This window comes from Silene latifolia, chromosome 8 (genome assembly GCF_048544455.1).
Source record: "Silene latifolia isolate original U9 population chromosome 8, ASM4854445v1, whole genome shotgun sequence".
Taxonomy (NCBI): domain Eukaryota; kingdom Viridiplantae; phylum Streptophyta; class Magnoliopsida; order Caryophyllales; family Caryophyllaceae; genus Silene; species Silene latifolia.
The window spans coordinates 52,059,551-52,069,444 of NC_133533.1; the positions used below are offsets into that span (position 1 = coordinate 52,059,551).

General features: G+C 38.3%; 1 non-coding gene across 1 annotated transcript; it reads left to right on the top strand.

Moving 5' to 3' along the window:
• Positions 1–9,060: 9,060 nt before the first annotated feature.
• On the top strand, positions 9,061–9,167 carry LOC141597828 (small nucleolar RNA R71). The gene has a single exon (XR_012523042.1). It is a non-coding gene; the product is annotated as a small nucleolar RNA R71 (small nucleolar RNA).
• Positions 9,168–9,894: the final 727 nt, after the last annotated feature.

The window sequence follows — 9,894 nt, forward strand, 5'->3', positions numbered from 1 at the left end:
ACGTCTCATAAGGAATAGAGAGCAGACCGAGTAAAAACTAATGAAGACGGTCAGACTCATCGCTGCGCTCTAAGTGTTGCTTACCAACATCAGATTCACACTTGCAAGTAATATTTGGTTCATATTTATCTAACTCATCCCATAATTGATTTAAGGTACCATAATATACCACAACGGACATCATTTCGGTTTGCTTACAATCACACAACGCACCCATTATTTGTTGGATGCGTGGTCCATCAATAATGCTAAAGCGATCATGAAAATCGTCCCACAACCGCTTTGCATTATCATAGTTAGACAAAAGACGTTTTACCTCAGGTTCGATGATGTTCATGAGCTAGGAAATAAGAATCAAATGAATCGTCTCCCAGTCCTCCTTTGTACACGGCGCCTCATTCACTACAATAATTCAGCTCTTGAGCGACTAGTTTAAGCGACTGTTTTGCGCCGTCGCCAAGTTAGCGACAGATAAAAAAATCGGGCGACTGATTATAGTCGCCAAAATAGCAACCACTACTCTTTGAAATTAGTGACGGAATTTTAAAATTTAAAGACCGAATTCCATCGCCAAAATAGCGACTGCACTGTTCTCCGTCGCCAAATCGGTCGCCCGATTTTTGACTACCTTATTCAGCGAAATCCCCTTCCCTTTTTCTTACTTTACCAAAACACAAAAAGAAGGAAGAGAGGAAAGCGACGAGAACGACGACACCACCAACAATTAACAACGTACCACCACCAACGACGACACCACCAACAACTAACACCACCGCCATTGTCACCGCCGGCTCTTACCACCACCGCCATCTCATTTGCTCATCACCATTATTTTCATTTTTCTTGTTGCTTGAAGGTGTGTTATTTTGTTTTAAATTTCAATTTATTAGTTGGTTTTTGTGTTGTTTATTTAATTTGTGATTGTAATTAGTTATTTTGATGTTATTATGATGTTTATGTATACTTATGTGATGCTTGCTTTGTTTTTAATTTTTAATTAGTTAGGGTTTGTGTAAACTGATATTTAGGTTGAATATGAATTGGGGGGTTTTTGTGAAATTGTTAATATTAATTGAATTAGGGTTGTAAACGACAATGTATTAGTGATTTTGATATTGTTATTTGTCTAATGTTAGTATTGTTGAATTTACCAAGTTAGTCTAATGTTAGTCTAATGTTAGTATTGTTGAATTTACCAAGTTAGTCTAATGCTAGTATTGTTGAATTTATCAAATTAGTATAATGTTAGTATAATTTGTATTGTGTAATGTTAATATTGTTTTTTTTTTGGTGCTTAGGAGGGGCTAAACCCCGAAAACTAAATAATGTAGTTGGTGTAATGTTAATATTGTTGAAGGTGGTAAATTAGTATAATGTTAGTATGATATTAGTTTATTCAATTGTTAGTCTTGTTTGGAATATTTTTTAGTATAAGGTTGTAAACTAAGAAGTATAACATTGTTGTATGAGTTATATTGTTAAAAATTGTTGTTTGGAATATTTTTTAGATTAAAATGAAGAGATCAAAATGCAAATGGATGTAAGAAGATAGGGTAGATAAGAGGAAACATCTTTATGTATAAGGTTGTAAACTTGAAATATTTTCATTACATTCAAGTAGTAGAACATCTTTATACAAATGGGTTTTCTCCAAATTATTATAATTGGATTTGTCATGGAGAACCATATTCTCCAATTACCGAGCAACCTCAAACCAAACAAAATGATAACCTATATAGAATTATGGTATTTGATGCTTTGGAGTATACTATGATAGGCTTATCGCGTACCTATGCAAAGATAAAATTCCCTAAACACAAATTAATGTAGTAATAGGGGTCGAACCACAAGGAAACGGGAATTACGTCGTGAATTGCTATGGGTAGATTCTTATCAAGGTTGATTTCGATTTGGGTTGGTTTGATTGTTTGATGATTAATAACAATAATGATGTAAATTATATGATAAAAGTGAGTCTAAGGGGTTCGGGTCACACATGCAAGGGTAAATATACGATCATGATAAATGCGGTACTAATAACATTGTCAATGGCTTAGGCTTAAAGACACCCACCTTACGATATTAGTGTCAACCTTAGATCGGGTCCTAGAGAAACTCTCGTCCATGACTAGGTCGTCCTACTATACGTGCTTAGTCTAATTCAATTCCGTGCCTCTCGACTTATAGAACAAATAAACAAACTTAATCAATTGAATAGGGCCCTAAACAAAGATTAAACATTGTGGCACAAGCATGTGATAGAAGCAATATGATCAATATTATTATTAATCTATTTTATCATGTTATATACTTGATTTATAAATGGCTCCCCTAGCCCTTAGACTAGGAAATTTAGCTACTCATACTAAAATGTAAATTGCAAACTAAATTAAGAGAAATGGTGAACATAATTGTGTGATTTATATAAACTAATTGATTTAACATGCGGAAGAATTAAACTAAAGTAATCTAACAAATTATTTAATTATAAATTATGTATAAACTGAAATAGAAATGTAGAGATATAAACTATAAGTAGAAATACCTTAAAAGTAGAGAACTTGCATGGAAGAACAATGTATACCCAAAAGCTTGAAATAACTTAGAACCAAAAGTTTGAAGAACTACAAGATTAACTAATTTGTAAACTAATATGAAAACTATTGAGAGAAATATGATGCTTAAGGCTATTGTAAACTAAAACTTGGACGTAAAAATTGGATGCCCAAAGCTTTGGAACACCTCTCCTATTTATAAGAGAGGAGAGCATAACGTAAAAGCCAAGAGGCATGCAACCCCGATCGGGGCCACCCAACCCCGATCGGGGTCGTGTGTTTCCAGCTCCTTTGCCTTAATTCTCTTCTTAATTGCTTGGAGAATCCTATGTTGGTGATTAATTGTGCGATTAATCACCCGGTTAAGACCTTAATTCTTGGCATCCTAGGTAGCTTAGAATCCTATCTTTTCCTCCTTGACTTGGACTTGAAGTTGGGCTTGACTTTGGTTTGTTGACAACAATTGTATTGCACACATTAGTCCATCAACTTCTTCATGAAAAACCCATGCAAACACTCCATGATAGCCCAATATTTGGTCTTGCTTAGCCATTTCATTCTAGTAGCTCATCTTGTAGTATTTTAGCTCCAAAAAGCTTAAGTATCCTACAAAACATGTGGACACAAACAAATGCACTAGAATAACAAATATTAGCTCAAAACACTATGATAAGTGCTAAATGACAAATAAAATGGAGCAAATATAGGGGATGAAAGTATATAAAATATGCACTTATCATACTACTTTTAATAATGACAACCACGAACCTATCATTGAACAAGAACCAAACCCACAAGCAAAATCATTTTTTGAAATGTTAAAAGCTTTAAAAAAACCCTTATATGAAGGGAGCAGAATGTCATTGTTACAAGCCGCCTCTAAGATAGTAACCTTGAAATGTGAGTTTAATATGCCATTTAATGGTGTTGATGCTATCGCGTCTTTGCTTGAGGACGCTATCCCTGATAATAACGTCATAACCCGAAGTTTCTATAATACCAAAAAAAGCAGTTAAAGGCCTTCAGCTTCCGCATCAAAAGATTGATGCATGTCCTGAAGGATGTATGCTCTTTTGGGGAGATGATGCTTTGCTTGACAAGTGTAAGAAATGTCAAAGGGGTAGATATAAGACAAGTGAGGGAGATATTGTTTTGAAGGGAAAACACAAGAAGGGTAATAAGACGGGTCAAAAGAGTAAGAAACCAATATCACAAGACCAATTAATTTATTTTCCTCTTGCTCCAAGACTTCAAAGAATGTATGCAACAAAAAACATTGCTGAATAAATGAGATGGCACAAAGAAAATCCTCTTACACCGGGAAAGATGTGTCATCCGAGTGATGGAGAGGAATGGAAGCGTTTTGATAAGATTTACCGTGATTTAACCGTGGAACCCCGCAATGTGTGACTTGGCCTATGTACGGATGGATTTGCCCCTTTCGGCCAATTTGGTAAACCTTACTCGTATTGGTCCGTGATGATCACGCCATACAACTTACCACCTTGGTTATGTTTGAAAAGGCAGTTTATCTTCTTGTCGCTAATAATTCCAGGGCCTAAGAACCCAAAAGCCCATTTGGATGTTTATTTACAACCGTTGATAGAAGAGTTGAAACATTTGTGGGAAGTTAGTGTGGAAACATATGATGTGTCTTTGAAGCAAAGTTTTCAACTAAGAGCTTCACTATTATGGACCATAAATGATTTTCCCGCCCACGGTATGTTATCTGGATGGTCTACCGCAAGACAAAAAACATGCCCTTGTTGCATGGATAAGAGCAAAACATTCTGGCTTCCTAATTCCAAAAAAACTTTGGTTTTATTGTCATAGAACCTTCTTATCGGGTACACATCTACATAGAAGGAACAAGAAAACATTTTTTTAAAGGTAAGGAGGCGCTTGATGATGCTCTGAATTGGCTTCCAGGAGATGAGTTATGGGAGTTGATATGTGATTTGCCATCTACTGTTGATAGTACTGTAACACCCCCATCTACCAAGGAGCCTTAACAAGACCTTCCCTAGCAGATAAGGACGTTACCATCTCGATTGCCCGAGGAACAGTAATAATTAAATATCGATAAAAGAACAGTTATATTAAATTACAAGTGATATAAACAAAATAAAAGATACAACTCGTGACTACTATCAACTATGTGAAACTATCTCTGTCATGACTCGTGGTAGACTCGTCCCTCCAAGCACCAAGCTATGATCCTGACATCAACCTGCTAAGACCAACTGCTCACCATAGTGGATCACGGTAGACACAACACAAGAAGACAACACAAGAACACCACACAAGGTCAGTAACTGAAGGAACAATACAAAGGCAGACACAACAAGACACAGCAACATACATACACCACCTCCTCCAATCACCCATACACCTCTGACTGCCCGAAGACCCAGTCCTGCCAGATTACCAATCGCAATCGGTAATCCATGCCGCCAGGGGGGCCGCAGCCTTTCCCAGCTAAGCATAACGATTTAAAAACCCGAAACAACATGGGCAAGGAATAAAGCAAAGCATGGTTGAGATTTACACGACGGCGTAGCATAGAAAACTTTGAATGAACCTTTAAGCTCTTGCATGATCTTTTGACTTATGGACTCTCACGGGACACTCAAACTCTTTTATATGTGAAAGGACAATTTTGTGAATAAACACTCAACTATCCTCGACTTATGATAATGTGCCCGCAATCTAATATGGTAAACATGTCAAATCTAGTAAGCCAAAACAAGCAAATGTAAGCATGATAAAGAAGTCAAATGAGTAGGAAGAAGGCAATATGTGATGGGTAAGAAGGGGGAACAAATGAATTATGGTAATGTGGAGCTAAGTCAAGCTAGCAACTACCAAATTGTAAAGGTGCTCAATCCCAATTCCAACCCAATTTTGCAATTCAAATCATGAGAAAATCCTCCAAAATATAGGGATAATGCTTGAGAATTTCTCACATCTTTTCTTCTTCTCTTTTTTTTCTTTTTCAATTCATACTTCTTTTTTTCATGCTTTTTCTCATTCATTCATTTTTTTCTTTCTTCATTTTTTCATTTTTTCATCATTTTTCTTTTTCACTTCAACTTTTTTTCATTTTTTTCCTCTTCTTTTTCCTTTCTTGAGCATTAAGACCAAGCTCACATGATATTCAAACCTTGAAACAAATCCCAATTGAGCACCCAAACAAGGACAAACAAAGCTACTTGCTCAACAAGGGTAGACAATTTCAATGATGTAGCTAGGGATAAATTTTGTGAATGGGTCAAAAAGGCTAAATTTATCATGTGAATGGCTCCAAAATGCTTTAACAAATGAATGCATGCTTACCAAGAGATGACATGAAGACCATACTTGTGCGTTTTGATAAAACACACATCATAAGGAGACACCTACATTCACCTAAGAGAGACCGGATATGGATGCATCGGTCAAAAGAGGCTCTACCTTACCAATTTGTAGCTTGCCACAAGTCAAGATCAAGTCTATTCGGTTCATTCTTCATCTCCCACCTACTATGTCAAGACATCCCCATGTAGCTAATATCCCATCATTAAAGAATAAATCATTAGCAACAAGCTATTAATAGGATAAGCAAAGAGGAAAGTAGGCTACTAGCAAGCACAAAGCAAAAATTTCTCTCAAAAATTTTCAAAATTTCTACACTACATGCAAACTATGCTATATGCAAATGCAATATCTTCCCCCAAGCTAAACATCACATTGTCCTCAATGTGCCAACTATCCAAATCACCCAATCAAACCATAAAAATGGCTCAAAGCACAAAACAAGAAGGACTAGAGGTTATGTTTAATGGGATGCAAGATCTAAACTAAAATGTAAAGCAATTAAAAACTTACTCGATTTGCTAATCTCCCCCAAGCTAGCATGAATTCGGGGGGAAGATGTAGATGTTTCTTTGTGACCAAAGTGAAAAATAGTGAAGAAAAATGGTAAAGAAAGAGAAAGGAGTTACCATCGGGTTTATATAAGAATGATAAAATGATTCACTCTTTACCCGCATAAGGAAGAAAGGCCGAAATTTCACAGAACCACGACCCCGATCGGGGCCACCAACCCCGATCGGGGTTGACCTCCTCTTCAGGTTTTGCCTCTTTTCCGCGTTGATGTAATTTCCTTCTCTTTTTCGAAAACCACGTCCCCGAACGGGGTTGTTGCATGGGGAAGAATGCCATAGTCACTTCTAAACCTCATTTCTTCATTTTCACCTAAAAATCACAAAAAGAAACATCGTCAAGTCGAACATTTTATTACTAATCTACGAAAAACAATAAATTGCAGAAAATTAAAAACAAAAATAAATAAAAGCAATAAAAGGCTTGGGTTGCCTCCCAAGAAGCGCTGGTTTAACGTCCCGCACGACGTAAGAAGCTAATTGATTCAAGTTTTGTTCTTGATCTTGCCACCAACCAAACTCCATGTCATAGCTCCTTTAGCATTCCGCAACCATTTGAAATTTTTCAAATAAAATTTCCCTTTCTTCTTTTTGACACTCTTAGCATTAGTGCCTTTAGCATCGTCACCTACAAAACAAACAACACCCATATCTTCCTCCAACGGATCCATTAGTAAGGATTCAAGCGTAGTAGAGGCATAAGAAGAGTCCACAGTGCTAAATAAATAACAAGACTCTTGTAACATTGGGCTTCTAATGGTGTTGTTTTTGCTAAAAGAAACCCGGTCATCACCTACTTCCAACGTCAACTTCCCATTTTTCACATCAATTAGCGCACCCGCGGTGCGTAAAAATGGCCTACCCAATATAATTGGGGTTTGTGAGTCCTCAGCCATATCGAGTATGAGGAAGTCAACGGATATGAAAAACTTGCCAACTTTGACGGGTACATCTTCTAAGACACCTAAGGGTCGCTTTAAAAAACGGTCCGCCATTTGCAATGTTGTACTTGTGCATTTTAAAGCACCCATGTTAAGTTTTTCACAAATGGAGTAAGGCATGACACTCACACTAGCACCTAGGTCGCAAAGGGCCTTATCAATGGTATATGTGCCTATAGTGCAAGGAATAGAATAGCTACCGGGGTCCTTAAGTTTCGGGGGAGACTTGTTTTGTAAGTGTGCACTACACTCTTCGGTGAAAGCAATGGTCTCAACCTCATTGAAGGATCCCTTCTTTGAGAGGATTTCCTTCATAAACTTTGCATAAGAAGGGACTTGGGTAATCAATTCCATAAACGGGACGGTGACTTGCAAATTCTTACAAACTTCCAAAAATTTAGCAAACTTACCTTCCTCCTTGTGCTTTGCTAGACGATGAGGAAATGGTATTTGAACAACTTCTTTGGGAGGAGCATCCTCCACATCTTTCACTATCTCTTTCTCATTCTCCTTGGGAGCATCCACTTTCTTTGAAATGACATCACTCTCCTTAGCATTAGGAGAGATTTTCTCAATAACCACCTCATCACTTTCATTTGGCATAGGAGACCCAACATCTTTGGCATCAAGCTTGCTCTTCCTCTTTAGCATCAACAATCGATGAGGAAATGGCACACGATCTTGAACAATAGGCTCTTCACTAGCCTTCTTTTTGTCATTTCCCCCAAGCTTAGCCTTTTTAACAACCACCTCTTCATCCAAATTCATGGATGGCCCATCATAGCTTGAACCACTTCTCAAGGAAATAGAATTAGCGGTTTCATGTGGTTGCTCACCTTGGGGAGGTAGTTGGTCGTTCTTCCTTTGAGAGCTAGAAGCGGCTAGTTGAGCCACTTGTTGTTCCAACATCTTGACCGCGGCACTATGAGCTTGATCATTTTTTTGAATTTGAGCCAACAAGTGCCTTTGCATTTAGATGATCATGCCCTCGAGCTTACCCACTCCTTGATTGTTTTGTTGGCCATTTTGTGGTAGATTTTGTTGGCAATTGTTTTGTGGGGGCCTTTGTTGATTTTGATAACCCGGTGGAGGGATATACTTTTGTTGTTGAGGAACATAGGCATTTTGTTGTGACGGGGGTTGAGGGTTAAGCACATTGTTGCTATTGTAAGACAAGTTTGGATGAAATTTTGAATTCGGGTTATAGGTGTTGGAAAATGTACCCGGTGGATATGAACTTTGTCTTAGAGCTTGAAAAGCATTTACCTCTTCCATAGGAGCTCGGCAATGAGCGGCATAATGACCCGCACCTCCACATCCATCACAAACGATGATTTGGCTCGTTGAAGACACAACATTGAGTTGTTGAATGGAATCCTTAGCATCTCTCTCTGCCAATTGTTGTTGGAGCAAGGCAATTTGAGCTAGCAAAACGGAGTTGTTAGAGGATTCTTCTTTACCTTTGGATGGCACAACTCGGGAATTGACATATTGGGCATCATCGATCGCCATAGATTCGATCGTGGAATGAGCAAGATCGGTGTCAATTTGATCAAACCGCCCATTGTTGGCGGAATCAAGAATCCTTCGGACTCGGCACAACATCCATTGTAGAATGTTATTGCTAAAAACCAATCATCTAGCCCATGATGTTGGCATTGCCTTTGAAGCTCTTTATACCTCTCCCAAGCCTCATATAAGCTCTCAAGAGCTTGTTGACGGAATCCGGTGATTTGGCTCCTCAAAGTTTGAGTTTTCTCCGGTGGAAAAAACTTTTGATAAAAAGCAAGAGCCAATGTCTCCCAATTGGTGATTCCCAAGGTGGTGCGGTCAAGGCTATTGATCCAAAGCTTGGCCTTGTCCTTCAAAGAGAAAGGGAAAAGTATTTCCCTTATTTGGGCTTGGGTGACGTCCTTTTGACGGATCATGGAGCAATAGTCACAAAAGTTTTGCACATGCAAATTGGGATCCTCCAAAGGACTTCCTCCAAATTGCTTTCTCTCCACAAGGCTAATAAAAGCCGGTTTGATCTCGAAGTCCGGCGCGGTGATTTGAGTAGTGGTGATACCGGCCGGTAGCATGGCCGCGGTGGGCTTTGAGTGATCGGAAAGTCTCACCATCTTTTTGGTAGTAGATGGTGATGGTGGTGGAGATGATGAACAAGAAACCTCCTCCTCTTCAAGAACCTCTAGATCGTCTAAGTAAGACTTTCTAGCACTTTCAACTTGGATGGGAGAAGTGGCTTCTTTAACTTCCTTCCAAAATCGTCATCTTCTCCTAATGGTTTTCTCGGGCTCGGAATCCGGTGTAAGCAATTCTCCACTACGAGAGGACCTGGGCATAAGGCAATAATTTCTAGGAAAATGTTAAGTAACGGTCTCAAGGAACAAGTGTTCCCCAAGACAAAGAAAAACAAGATAAAAATCGACAATTCAAAAAGCAATAAAACCGTTTCCCCGGCAACGGCGCCAAAAT